The following is a 15081-nucleotide window of genomic DNA, read 5'->3' as shown; positions in this document are numbered from 1 at the left end:
AAGAGATGACATGAACATAACAAAGTGCTCTCTGCTCCTCACAACTAGGTCAACATTGGTTGATGTCAGTGACTTTATTTTTGCCAAGTTGTTGAGTGAGAAATAATATTTGTTCTCTTAAATTTGTGTCTTTCAATTTTCTTCTATAAATTGCCTGTTGATATTCTTTGCCCAGGGTTGCATACTCCACTTGTTTCAGGACCCAAGAAGAGGAAGCAGATAAAATAACTGGGCACTTGTAAAACAACAGGGAGAGAAGGGATAATCGTGTTGAGCTGCATGAAGATGGCCTGCATGACCCGAAAGCGTGGTAAAATCCCAACTAGAAGCTATTAGGTTATTTATTTTTCCTCATTTTCACACAAAATTGCTCCTTATCTTTTGTTTCATTCATTGCCAGTGTTTTCATTTTATCTGATACTTTACCACTTCTTCACTATATGCCTGTTTTTACTTCTTATGAAGACTCAATTTTGTTATGAGTAAAGCAAATTTAAAATTTTTTTCTTGCAAAATAGAAATATAGGTTAGAATTCCAGAGTTACATTAATTCTTTTATTTTTTTGCTTTTGTTTTAGTTGAAGTATACTTGATTTATATTATTAATAAAAAAGTTTCAGGTGTACAACATAGTAATTCACACTTTGGGGGATTATACTCCACTTATAGTTATTATAAAATATTGGCTATATTCTCTGTGCTGTACAATATATGCTCATAGCTTACTTATTTTATATATAATAGTTTGTGCCTTTTAATCCCCTATCCTTAATTTTGATTTCAGAACTATAAGTCTTCTCTATTATTTAGTTAGATTTATATTATTGTTCTTTTTATATACTGTTAGGTTAAATGTTTTTAGTCATTTTGGTTAATAATTAAAGGTAAGTTATGAAGATTTTGACCACTTGATCTAGAAAATTTTTAAAAATTGTTTTTAAAGAATCAAATAATTTAAAAAAACAGAACGTGACTTAAGCCATATTACAGAAAACTTTATAGCCTTAAGTATTTTAAACTGTCTAGGATGAAGTCTTTTGTCTCACCAATATCCACAAATACAAATGACATCATTTTAGTAAAGTCCCATTAATCTTGGCTCTAGTAATTTGAAACATTTAGTGATGATGATAGAATTTAAACAGAAACTACTATACTTCCCAAATTCTTTGTAAACTGTGAGTTTAAATTTTATAAACAAGTTTATAGAGAGTATATACATTAAAAAACTTATTAGAAAACTTGTTTTAAACGTCGTCGGACAATTTGACACTCCCTGTTACACCTAAATAATTTGTGTGCTAATTACCCATCAGTTCAGTTCAGTTCAGTCACTCAGCTGTGTCCGACTCTTTGTGACCCCATGAACTGCAGCATGCCAGGCCTCCCTGTCTATCACCAACTCCCAGAGTTCACTCAGACTCATGTCTATCGAGTCAGTGATGCCATCCAGCCATCTCATCCTCTGTCGCCCCCTTCTCCTCCTGCCCCCAATCCCTCCCAGCATCAGGGTCTTTTCCAAAGAGTCAACTCTTTGCATGAGGTGGCCAAAGTATTGGAGTTTCAGCTTTAGCATCAGTCCTTCCAATGAACACTCAAGACTGATCTCCTTTAGGATGGACTGGTTGGATCTCCTTGCAGTCCAAGGGACTCTCAAGAGTCTTCTCCAACACCACAGTTCAAAAGCATCAATTCTTCGGCACTCAGCCTTCTTCACAGTCCAACTCTCACACCCATAGATGACCACAGGAAAAACCATAGCCTTGACTAGACGGACCTTTGTTGGCAAAGTAACGTCTCTGCTTTTGAATATGCTATCTAGGTTGGTCATAACTTTTCTTCCAAGGAATAAGCATCTTTTAATTTCATGGCTGCAGTCACCATCTGCAGTGATTTTGGAGATGAAAAAAAAATAAAGGCTGACACTGTTTCCACTGTTTCTCCATCTATTTCCCATGAAGTGATGGGACCAGATGCCACGATCTTCGTTTTCTGAATGTTGAGCTTTAAGCCAACTTTTTCACTCTCCTCTTTCACTTTCATCAAGAGGCTTTTGAGTTCCTCTTCACTTTCTGCCATAAGGGTGGTGTCATCTGCATATCTGAGGTTATTGATATTTCTCCCGGCCATCTTGATTCCAGCTTGTGCTTCTTCCAGCCTAGCGTTTCTCATGATGTACTCTGCATAGAAGTTAAATAAGCAGGGTGACAATATACAGCCTTGATGTACTCCTTTTCCTATTTGGAACCAGTCTGTTGTTCCATGTCCAGTTTAACTTGTATGAATTGATAAAATCAACACTTGTTTCATATGGTTTTAATGCGTGTGTACACATATACACATTTACAAAAGTTATAAATCAGTACTGTCAAAAATTGAAGCAATTTATCTTTATATGATAGTAAAATAAATGTTTTTTTCCTTTTTCTGTTCCTGTTTTCTTTCTCAGAAACTAATTTCTGTTAGTACGTGGTTGTGTCTACTTCTAGGATCTTTTCTATACACTTATTCTCATAGAAAAACTACTGTTTAGTTGATAGACACGGCCATATTTATAATTTATTTATTTAAGAAAACATTTTTAGTCTTATCAAGTATAGTACTATAATACCGCAGCTGGCATAGCGGGGTTGTCCCTGAGTGAGTAGGCTAGAAGAGCTCTTCCCTAGGGGAAGGAGTGGGTGGGAGACAGTAGAGCTGGAGGACCATCGGGACTAGGAGCTGGGGGCCAGCTGCAAGGGGCCTCAGCCTGAAGCTGATGGCGCCGGGGCCGGTTCCCTGCTGGCCACGTCTATAATTTAGATGCAGTTTTCAAAACTGTGTGAGTAGGCTTTCATTATTTGATTTGCTGTTTTTGTTTAACATGTCTTTTGGATCATTCCACTTCTGCAAACGTATGTTCTCCTCATTCTTTTTAACAGCTTCATAGTATTCAATGCATAAGCATAATAATATATGTATCAGTAAATGTTTGGAGTGCTTTTAAAGTTTTGTTTTAACAATGCTGTAATTACCATTCTTAAAATTATATCTTTGTATATGTGAGAATAGGAGAAGGCAATGGCACCCCACTCCAGTACTCTTGCCTGGAAAATCCCATGGACGGAGGAGCCTGGTGGGCTGTAGTCCATGGGGTTGCTAAGAGTCAGACACGACGGAGTGACTTCACTTTTACTTTTCACTTGCATGCACTGGAGAAGGAAATGGCAACCCACTCCAGTGTTCTTGCCTGGAGAATCCCAGGGCGGGGGAGCCTGGTGAGCTGCCGTCTATGGGATCGCACAGAGTCGGACACGACTGAAGTGACTTAGCAGCATATGTGAGAATATGCACACATGTTCAGTTCAGTTCAGTTCAGTTGCTCAGTCGTGTCAGACTCTTTGCAACCCCACGAATCGCAGCACACCAGGCCTCCCTGTCCATCACCAACTCCTGGAGTTGACACTGACTCACGTCCATTGAGTCAGTGATGCCATCCAGCCATCTCATCCTCTGTCGTCCCCTTCTCCTCCTGCCCCCAATCCCTCCCAGCATCAGAGTCTTTTCCAGTGAGTCAACTCTTCACATGAGGTGGCCAAAGTACTACAGTTTCAGCTTTAGCATCATTCCTTCCAAAGAAATCCCAGGGCTGATCTCCTTCAGAATGGACTGGTTGGATCTCCTTGCAGTCCAAGGGACTCTCAAGAGTCTTCTCCAACACCACAGTTCAAAAGCATCAATTCTTCGGCACTCAGCCTTCTTCACAGTCCAACTCTCACACCCATATGTGACTACTGAAAAAACCATAGCCTTGACTAGATGCACACTTGTTGGCAAAGTAATGTCTCTGCTTTTGAATATGCTATCTAGGTTGGTCATAACTTTCCTTCCAAGGAGTAAGCATCTTTTAATTTCATGGCTGCAATCACCATCTGCAGTGACTTTGGAGCCAAAAAAAATAAAGTCTGACACTGTTTCCACTGTTTCCCCATCTATTTCCCATGAAGTGATGGGACCGGATGCCATGATTTTCATTTTCTGAATGTTGAGCTTTAAGCCAACTTTTTCACTCTCCTCTTTCACTTTCATCAAGAGGCTTTTGAGTTCCTCTTCACTTTCTGCCATAAGGGTGGTGTCATCTGCATATCTGAGGTTATTGATATTTTTCCCGGCAGTCTTGATTCCAGCTTGTGCTTCTTCCATATCTACATATATGACTATTTCTAAGAAAAAGAGACCTAGAAAGTAATTGCTTAGTCGGAAGGTATGTGCATTTTTTCTTTTTTTTTTTGTAATTTTAAGCTTTTAACTGTGTACTGGGGCAGAGCAGATTAACCGTGTTGTAGCAGTTTCAGGTGGACGGTGAAGGGACCAGCCATACACATACATGCATTCTGCATGCGTTCATTCGCCCCCACACTCTCCTCCCAACCAGGCTGGCACATAATATTAAGCAGAGTTCCATATGCTACACAATAGGTCTTTGTTGGTTAATCCATTTTAAATATACCAGTGTGTACATGACCTTCCCAAAGTCCCTAACTATCCCTCCCCCATCAGCAACCATAAGTTCATTTTCTAAGTCTGTGAGTCTCTTTCTGTTTTGTAAGTTCATTTGTATAATTTCTTTTCAGATTATACATATAAGGGATGTCATATGATATCTCCTTCTCTGACTTGCTTCCGTTTTAGCTTTAGATTGATGGTGCTAAATTGTTCTCCAAAAAGCTCTATCCATGTATATGTTCACCCTGTCCAAATATTCATACCTAATTTCTTATAAAATATTCAACATAATTATTGTCAACATGTATAATTTTGTAGTAGGATGAGTGAAAAATTGTCTTTCATTTTACTTTTTGCCTGATTGCTGGTGAGTTTGAGCACTTTTTCCTTTTTTTTTTTTTATCATCTATGCAAACTTTTATTTGAATTTCCCGTTTCCCCAGTGAAATAACTTTAGGTTAACTTTACATATCCTGGAGGATGGCATGGCAACCCACTCCAGTATTCTTTCCTGGAGAATCCCATGGACAGAGGAGCCTGGTGGGCTGCAGTCCATGGGGTCACAAAGAGTCAGACAACTGAGCGACTTAGCACAGTATGACTTTATATATATGTAGATATAGTTCCATATTTGTACTGAGAACTCTTATTTTCATAAACTCAAAGTACAGTGTAAATGCCTTAGATGGCGACTCTTGCCTTTCCTCCTCTTGTTTATGCTTACAGGCTATCTCCCAGTCGCTCTATAATCACATTAACTTTTAGACCATCAAGATATATTTTTGACAGAAATTCATTTCATGGTCACTACCTTGCATTCTAGTTCTTCCAAAGGTCATGCCGTTTCAGTAGTCTCACTCACCACTCAGGGACAAACAAATATTTTTCATCAACTGTATTGAAAAAGTGAAATCTATCCTTATTTTGCTGTCCAAGACTGATATTAGGTGTGTGCTTCAAGAAAAATCTTTTATAAAACATGGCATGGAATCACATCTCTGGATTCTTACTTGGATACACATATGCTGTAAGAAAGATGCTTCTAAATTATTAAAGAAGGCTTACACATAAGACTTTTTTAAGCAAAGAATTGGCATATGAGGGCATGAATGTGAAAAGGGAAGATGTAAGTAGAGATCATGGAGGAAAAAGTCAGGACACTCAGGTTTCGGTTCCGGGTCCGCGTGTGATTTGCTGGGGTCTTGTCTGATAAGCTGTCGGGTTTCGGCTCGGCGTCCGCGTGTGATTGCCGGGGTCTTGTCTGATAAGCTGTCGGGTTTCGGTTCGGAGTCCGCGTGTGATTTGCTGGGGTCTTGTCTGATAAGCTGTCGGGTTTCGGCTCGGCGTCCGCGTGTGATTGCCGGGGTCTTGTCTGATAAGCTGTGTGGCTTCCCTTGTGCTCTACCTTTTGTGCTGCCCAATGTCATGCTCGTGCTTTCTTGGCGTGCCAGTATTCAGAATTAAAACACAGCGTGGGGTCAGTGAAAGGATGGTCAATCATCTTCATGAAAAGACATGTGGGGGGACAGTGGTCCAGAGGGAAATGCGAGAGAAGCAAGCGCCGCCGTGACCAACTACGCAATCTTTTTTGACTCGTTACTGAAAACAGCCTCCTTACAGAGAACTGGAGGCTGCGTAAAATGTAAAGCTTATTTCAGCGGTGAAATCTGTCAGTCAAAATGACTGACATCCCAACAACTCCAAGCACACATCTTCATTTGTCATTTTCAGGCCCGCCATCCCCTGTCATTCTAAAGCTGACTTGATACAACCTTTTAAACCTCAACAAATGTAAAAATGTAAATATGAAATAAAGTCTTCTCCTTTGAAATTGATAATTCAGACTTTAAAATGTGGCTTATTAAACACTTTAAAATTAAAAATCTCCCCATTGGCGTGCCGGTATTTACAATCTTGTGATCTCTAACTCTTCTTTCTGAGGTGCTACTTTCACTAACAGATATCAAAGTCCTGAGTGGAATTACCAAACCTGTAGATGATTATCTTAGCCATTAAATCATAAAAGACTCAATTTTCAAGACTTGGGAAAGTCTCTACTTGTGCAGATAAGTTTACTTCATTGGAATTGTTATGATTCAGGCTAATCCCACAGAGAGTTAACGAAGAGTTCCCCTAAGTGTACAGTATTACGTGAACACAGCAGGCTACATGCTATTGGTTTTCAAAAGCCCTACATTGGCAAAATGTATATATTTTACGCAGAGTTTACACACTACCCAGGAAAATGACCTTTCATGTATCCACTCAATACTTGTAGATAGTAACAGGCAGCCTAAAATCTGATTACGTCTCTTTAAGAAGCTATGGCACAGGGGTCTTTTTAAGAAACTAGCAAACAATCTTTCAGAAAAGCAGAATTAATTCTGTAATAACAAGCTCACTGATTATAAGTAGGTGAGAGGAGGCCATTGTGCATGAGTAGACATGTCAGTATACACGATCTCTGAAAGGAAACGTGCTTGGCTTTCAAGAGAGACAGCCCACAAAACAGTCAGGAGTACCGGGGACAGCGTTGAGTGATGTGAATTCTGGTCCCTGCACTGACGCAGCCTGTATCGCCTTACAAAGGTCATCTTCGTGGCCCACGGCTTTCCTATGTGTGAAATGAGGCTTTTGATGGCTCCTGAAGTCTCTTCTGTCTCTAACGTTCGGATTCCAAGACTCACATGACAAATTCTCCAGATAAAACAACTAGCTGGAAGCAGCCAAAGCACTTGGGAGAGGAATTGTGATGCTCCCTCTCATTCATTTACTCATCAAAACAATTAATTATCAATATCTAGTTCATTCCAGGGATACTCTAAGCAATGGAAGATGAGTAAAAGACAACGCCCGGTCCCAAGAAACATGCCCTCTACTAACAGTCAGCCTGTGATTAAAAAGCCCTATTCTTACTCTTCGGAGAAGGCAATGCCGCACTCCAGTGTTCTTGCCTGGAAAATCCCATGGACGGAGGAGCCTGGTGGGCTGCAGCCCATGGGGTCGCAAAGAGTCAGACACAACTAAGCGACTTCACTTTCACTTTTCACTTTCATGCACTGGAGAAGGAAATGGCAACCCACTCCAGTGTTCTTGCCTGGAGAATCCCAGGGATGGGGGAGCCTGGTGGGCTGCCGTCTATGGGGTCGCACAGAGTCGGACACGACTGAAGTGACTTAGCAGCATTCTTACTCTTAAAAAGTCTGTACAAACCACATACTGCGCAAGGGGTACACATGAGGGAGAAACTGCTGCTACCGTCTGGTTCAGTGCAGAGGGAGCTGACAGAAGCGTCTTGTTAGGAGAGGAAATCACTGAATGATGTCCTGAAATACGGGTTCACTAGAGGAGCAGTGGGTGGTACGGAGTGGGCGAGAGTGGGGCACTGGAGACTGTGTTGCGACAGTTATTTACCTACAATACATTACAGCTTCAGGCCCAGAGGGAACGTGAGCATTCAGTGAATGAATTTCTGCTTCGTATACCAACACCATGGATTATTAATTGATGTGCAGATCAACTCTGAGAAGTAGGAAGTTGCTCGCAGTGCAGAAGAGTAATCTGTTGATCCTTTTGAGGGAACTGTTAAAAGGGAGCTTTGTAAATTTAAAGTTAGCTGCTTTTATTTTCTTTTTACTCTTCCCTGAGCATGCAGTGGATCAAAACATAAATAGAAAGGCATTTCTGCTTCATGTATTATTTTAAACTAAAAACGAAGAAGGTAGATTGCTTATTGCAGAAGTGTACCTTTGTACCTAACTATACAAGCAGCAAAAAACCACGCTTTGCCAAATAATAATCCCAACGGAACAGACTGTGACAGTCTTACTGTTTGTTGTTTAAGAGCCCAAAGTAAAAAGTGGGCACTCGTGCTACAGCAACCTGCTCATTAACCACTGTAATTTCTTCAGCTTGTTGGTGTTGCATCATGAACATATATAATGGCTACCAGTTTTATATGCCAAATACAATGTGTCCACCTTACCTTACTCAAGATGTTTCTCTTGGCCCTTCAGAAACTGTGCTTTCACAAAAGCATTAGACATGTTGATGAGCCCATTATTCTTTTTACTGGTGTCATTCTGATGAGCGGATATTTCAGTGTGGCCTGTGTCATAACAGCAGGGCCCCCGTGCGCCCCTCAGGCTGCTGAGTTGTAGACTCCACGTGACGCACACACGTCTGTCTTCCAGGTTAGGCTGCAGGCTCCTCTGAGGGTAACGACACTGATATTCGGATTTTGTGCTTCACTGTGTACTGTGGCCTTTGCCCTTCTCTTCTCAGAACCTGATGGAAGGCTTCAGACACCTCCAGAATGATTTACTCTTGTGTTCACCAAAGCCACAGCATTAATACACAGCACAGGGTACATCTGTGTGAAACAAACTAGCGTTTTGCATACCTGACACTGGGACCGGAGTTTTATTAATTAGTAGATTGGCTTGAAGCTTGACGCTGCCAGCTTCGGATTTGAATCTGGTTCTAACCTGGGAGGGATAGTAAAGCAGAAGGTAATGGGAATACCAGACCACCTGACCTGCCTCTTGAGAAACCTATATGCAGGTCAGGAAGCAACAGTTAGAACTGGACAAGGAACAACAGACTGGTTCCAAATAGGAAAAGGAGTACGTCAAGGATATATACTGTCATCCTGTTTATTTAACTTATATGCAGAGTACATCATGAGAAACTCTGGGTTGGAGGAAGCACAAGCTGGAATCAAGATTGCCAGGAGAAATATCAATCACCTCAGATGTGCAGATGACACCACCCTTATGGCAGAAAGTGAAGAGGAACTCAAAAGCCTCTTGATGAAAGTGAAAGAGGAGAGTGAAAAAGTTGGCTTAAAGCTCAACATTCAGAAAACGAAGATCATGGCATCCGGTCCCATCACTTCATGGGAAATAGATGGGGAAACAGTGGAAACAGTGGCTGACTTTATTTTTGGGGGACTCCAAAATCACTATAGATGGTGACTGCAGCCATGAAATTAAAAGATGCTTATTCCTTGGAAGGAAAGTCATAACCAACCTAGACAGCATATTGAAAAGCAGAGACACTACTTTGCCAACAAAGGTCCATCTAGTCAAGGCTATTGTTTTTTCCAGTGGTCATGTATGGATGTGAGAGTTGGACTATGAAGAAAGCTGAGCACCGAAGAATTGATGCTTTTGAACTGTGGTGTTGGAGAAGACTCTTGAAAGTCCCTTGGACTGTAAGGAGGTCCAACCAGTCCATCCTAAAGGAGATCAGTCCTGGGTGTTCACTGGAAGGACTGATGCTAAAGAAACTTTGGCCACCTGATGGGAAGAGCTGACTCATTGGAAAAGACCCTGATGCTGGGAGGGATTGGGGGCAGGAGGAGAAGGGGGCGACAGAGGATGAGATGGCTGGATGGCATCACCAACTCGATGGACATGAGTTTGAGTGAGCTCAGAGAGTTGGTGATGGACAGGGAGGCCTGGCATGCTATGAGTCATGGGGTCGCAAAGAGTCGGACACGACTGAGCGACTGAACTGAAGTGAGTGTTTACTGGGGGCCTGTTTATATTCCATGCATATTTTCCAAACACGTCATCTCATTGAGCCCTTAAAACAACCATAAAAAGTATGCCAATAATCTCCTTTATAGGTGGAAGGTCTAAGGCACACAAGTGTTCATCCCCAGCTTTTCCCAGCTGGTAATTGTTGCAGCCGAGATGCATGTGTAGATATTTTTCCAGAGTTTGTACTGTGCTCCTTTCCAGGAGCCACAATTTCTGTGTTCCTCTGGTTAAGTTACTAACAGCTCTGATTTTATTTTTCCATTTCTAGTTATGGTAGTGTGAGGGCTCTTTTTATATGTCGATTTGTCTAGCCCACGATGTCCAGCTGTTTGGTCAAAACCCCGTTTGGACGTTGCTGTAATTGACATTTCAATCAGTACACTCTGAGTAAAGCAGATTACTCTCCATAATATGGGTGGGCCTCATTCAATGTGTTGAAAGCCTTAAGAGAAAAGAGTGACATCTCAGAAAAAGAACAACTTTTCCCTCCCAACTGCAACATAGAAATTTTACCTGAGTTTCCAGCCTTCAGACTCAAGACTTCAGACAATATTAACTTGTCCGATTTTCCAGCTTGCTGGGCTACCCTTTAGATTTTAGACTTGACAATCCCCACATAAGCCAATTCCTTAAAATAAGTCTCTCTTTTTCTGTCTCTGTCTCCCTCCCTCTCTGCCTCTTTCTGTCTATATATACATACATACATGCATACCTACATACATACATATATATATTATATATATATATTATTTTGGCTTCTCTGGAGAAGAGCGACTAACACAGAGAATGAAAATATGTATTTCAATGGTATAAAAATACATAGGAAGTGAGGTAATTCATGTAAAAACACCTAGAATTACCACCCATTCAGTGGAATTTTATGATGTTTCTTTCCTACTTTCTGTTTCCCTACTGTCCTTGTTCATGTTTTTCATATTTTTATTTCTCCTTTCTTTTTCTTTTCCTTTGTAATAGAACAGGTTCTTCAATGCATGGAAATAACATCTTTTTAAATTTACTAACTGTATCAGCACAAATATTCTATTAAAAGTGGGGTGATATTACATGAGTATTAGCGCCCACAGTGACATTTACATGTTCGCTTTCCCAAGTGAGTAATGGTAATTCATCTGCACCACGTGGCTGTGAGTAATTGCTCGCTTCTGAAGATAAAGGTTAGAGCGGTCTGTCGCCATCATCAGTTATCCAGTGTGTGTGTGTAGCTTCAGAATATATTTCCTATCATGCTGTTCTGTCTCTACTTTCATTTAGATATTCCTCATTTTTATGCAACACAAATTTTACACTGGAAAAGCATTCTATTATTGATTTCTTCATTGGATAAGTAGTATGGTGAAGTTGACACTCAATTCAATCTTCCTTCCAGAGCAAATTAGAAAACACTGGAGTTGTGAAGTCTCAATATAAGTATTGAGAACGTGCCTAGGGGTATAAGATGGGAGACAGCAGTAGGGAGAGGGAAGGAGGGAGAGAGGGGGAGGATTTCAGAGGCAACAGGAAGGCTCTTTTATCACTTAAACTATTACCAACTTCTAATTGCTGATACATGAAATTAAATTTACAAGAAATAAGGCTTAAATCCAAATACTTTTGAGAATACTCATAGACCAAATTCACACTAAGAAGTCAAGTGTAAGCGTCAGGGCAGGGACTGTATCTTGATGACTGTTGATCACTGTAGTTTCGACTGCTAGCACATAATAGGTATAAAATAAATATTCTGATTGGATAAATGATGCTCGACTCAGTTCCGGAGCTGAGATTTGATGAGCGAGGTAGGAGCGTGGATGCAGCAGAAGTTTGGCAGCAGAGGTGGGAAAATTGATGGTGTAGGAGGGGGCAAAGGAAACAGTGAGAGAGGCTGTGTAGTCGGATAAGCAAAGTTTACACATTTTATCATTCTGCCAAGAACAGATCAGGACCTTGTCAAGCTTCCTACATCCATTTAGCTCTTGGACATGTATTGTGTTGATGAGTGCCCTGGCCAGCCAGCCACGCTGCCAGTCACGGCTGAACCGAGAGCAAGCCCTGCGTTTAGCCCAGGAGGCACGAAACCTGGCGGGATGGCAGGCGTCCAGTGACCATGCCTGGGGCCTTCCTCTCTCCAGCAAACTCAGCCTCCCTGCCATTGCTAAGGCAGGGTCTGTACTCACTGCTGCAGTGCTCGGGTCTTGAAGGAGTTAATGCAGCTTCCATAAGGGGCCTAATTTAGAACCTGGCAACAGCTTAGCCACTGCTAGAAATATGGCTCATTGCATGCTAGGTGATATAAATTAAAGTTAATGTTATATGTGATGAAATGTCCTTTTAGATACTATATGTAATTTTGGGTATTAAGAAGTCTCTGTAGGATTTTTTTTTTTTTAGAAACTAGTGTATGAGATTTCCCCTTATATTTCTTTTTTTAAACAAAGTGCCAGGGAAAGGTTATATGAATCATATTTTTAGCATAGCAGGTAGACTAAACATATAAAAAGTTATTAATAACAGACTGTGAAAATATCTACCACAAAATAACAGCCAAAAGGTTAGCATATATTATATAAAAAGCTCACATCTTTTTGTTGAAAAACAAACAAAAAAAACAACAGTGAACCCCCTGGCAAGACTTGCTTAAGAGTTAAAATGCATGTAGAAAAATATCCAACTAAGCTACAAATAAATTAAATTTAAAGCATTTATGAAATTACCTAATGTTTTAGCTGTGTGAACCTGGAAAAATTGCTTACTCTCCCTGCTTCAGGTTTTCGCCTGTTAAATAAAGTAAAAATATGACGCGGGAGTATGTGAGCATGTAATGTCTGTTTACCCCCTCCTTCGCTAGACGTGACAGCTGTCGAAGCACCACGTGGCTCAGAATAAGACTTAGTATGCTCGCTTGTTATTATTATTCTCCCAACATTTTAAAATGATAACACTCTATGCTGAAAGCCATGACGTGACGTGTGCATATGCCTCTGTCACAGCTATCAGTGTAAATGGGAATCACCTTTTTTTTGAAATCAGTTTGACAATATAGTTCAAGAATTATAAATTTTTATCCTCTTGATTCACTAATTCCAAGTTATTTATCCTAAAGAAAAAAATTCAAACAGAAAATGGTAACTATGCACAGTTTATCTATCCTTCACACAACTATGGTTCTTAAAAATGTCTCTTTGTGAGAAGGAATATTATGTAGTCACTACAGACAATAAATATAATTTAGCCAACATAAAGCATTAAAGCAATTATTACAAATGGAATTTAAAATGCTCCCTGTAACAAAGACAATGTTTTCTGTTTTCTCATTATCAGAAGTTTTTCCCCACACCATTTCTAGGATATAGGGCAGGACAAACACCTTCTCAGTAAGGAACAGGGAGTGACCCAGAGGACAGGGGAAGGAAAGCCAGCCCTGCCCCTCCGGCCGTGTGAGAGCAGAGAGCTGGAGGCAGAGATGCAGTTAAGGGAAGACAGTGACGAGATCGTCCTCTCACTGCCCCACCTCTGCTCAGGTAGAAATCTTGGGTGGCGGCGGTGGTGGTTTAGTCCCTAAGTGGTGTCCCGACTCTTGCGAGCCCGTGGACTGTGGCCTTCCAGGGGCCTCTGTCCACAGGATGCTCCAGGCAAGAAAGCTGGAGTGGGTTGCCATGCCCTCCTCCAGGGGATCTTCCCAACTGAGGGATCAAACCTGCATCTCTCGTGTCTCCTGCACTGGCGGGTGGGTTCTTTACCACCAGCTCCACTTGGGAAGCCTGTAAATTTGTGGTAATTTGTTGCAGTAGCAATAGGAAATTAATATGGGGCCCAAGGAATAAGCCAGGTCAGCTTTCCTTCAGCGGAGACCAACAGTGATCCATAAGGCACCACGTGGATGTCAAGTCTGCAGTCTTCCATAGACTCACGAGCCCATTGGTGCCTCTGCAACCCAACTGCCGTATTGGGGAACAGCAGTCGTAGTAGGGGTGTGTGTGAGAGGAATCTAAAAGTCAGAGTATTTACCTAAAAGATGCTGACTTACTAGGCATGAACTTCTCATAAGTTTTGAATTTATATTTTTCTTCCTGCTCCTCATTTGCAGTAGGCTCCCAGGAAAATAGACCAGTCATAGAACTGAACTGAGTAAGAGTAGGTAGGTATACTGCTGCGAATTTCTGCCATGATCACAAGGAATAATTCTGTAACACTGACTGAATTTACTTGGCATGCCAGGGACCCTCCCGATCACTTTACATGCATTATCTAATTGAATGTTCCCAATAAATACTAAAAGGTACTCTTATTACTTTCACAGATGTGGAAACTGAGGAATCAAGGAATTAATAATTTACCCAAAGCCTTGTGGTTTTTAAGCTGTTGGGTCAAAAACCTGAACACAAACAAGCCTGCAAGGTAATACAGGAAAATGAAGACAGTTCGATTTATTCTGTTGCCAGGATTGTGGATGTGTTCTTTTTGTTTTAATTTTTGTTGATGGCAAAATAAACCCACAGTCACACTTCTTTTTTTTTTAATGTTGACAACTTCCAATCAGTGAACAAATTACATCTTGAGATCATTGGTCAGGGGAGTTTGAAAAGCTTGTGGTTTGTAGACAGACAATGCTGTATTCGAATCTTTCCTCCAGGACTTATTAGAGATGGTAAATTGGAGTTAATCAGGACATTATTATTACCATTGAGTATTCTAGGCGTGTTACGCCCCAAAGCTTCTCTGTGTGAAATGTTGTTTTAAAAAGAAGAAGAAGAAATTGTCAAGTGAATAAATGAAGGCATTCAGCCATAAGACCACTGATGAAACTGAGCAAAATTTAAAGACATTGAGAAAGGGAAGACACACACTGATGTGACCTGAAAGGAGAGTGTGGGTTGAAGGAGTGTCGATCAGTCTTGCTGTCTCAAGCTGCCCTTCAGCAATGAATTTCGATATTTCTGCCCAAAGGTCACTGATATGAATTCATAAAAGTAAGAAGTAAACAGCATTTCTGTTGCATTAGAAACAAACAGAAGCAAACAGAAAATAAAGACCAGCACACAAGAGTGCTTTT

This window comes from Bos javanicus, chromosome 24 (genome assembly GCF_032452875.1).
Source record: "Bos javanicus breed banteng chromosome 24, ARS-OSU_banteng_1.0, whole genome shotgun sequence".
In the NCBI taxonomy this organism is placed as follows: Eukaryota; Metazoa; Chordata; class Mammalia; order Artiodactyla; family Bovidae; genus Bos; species Bos javanicus.
This window is presented reverse-complemented; position numbering follows the sequence as displayed.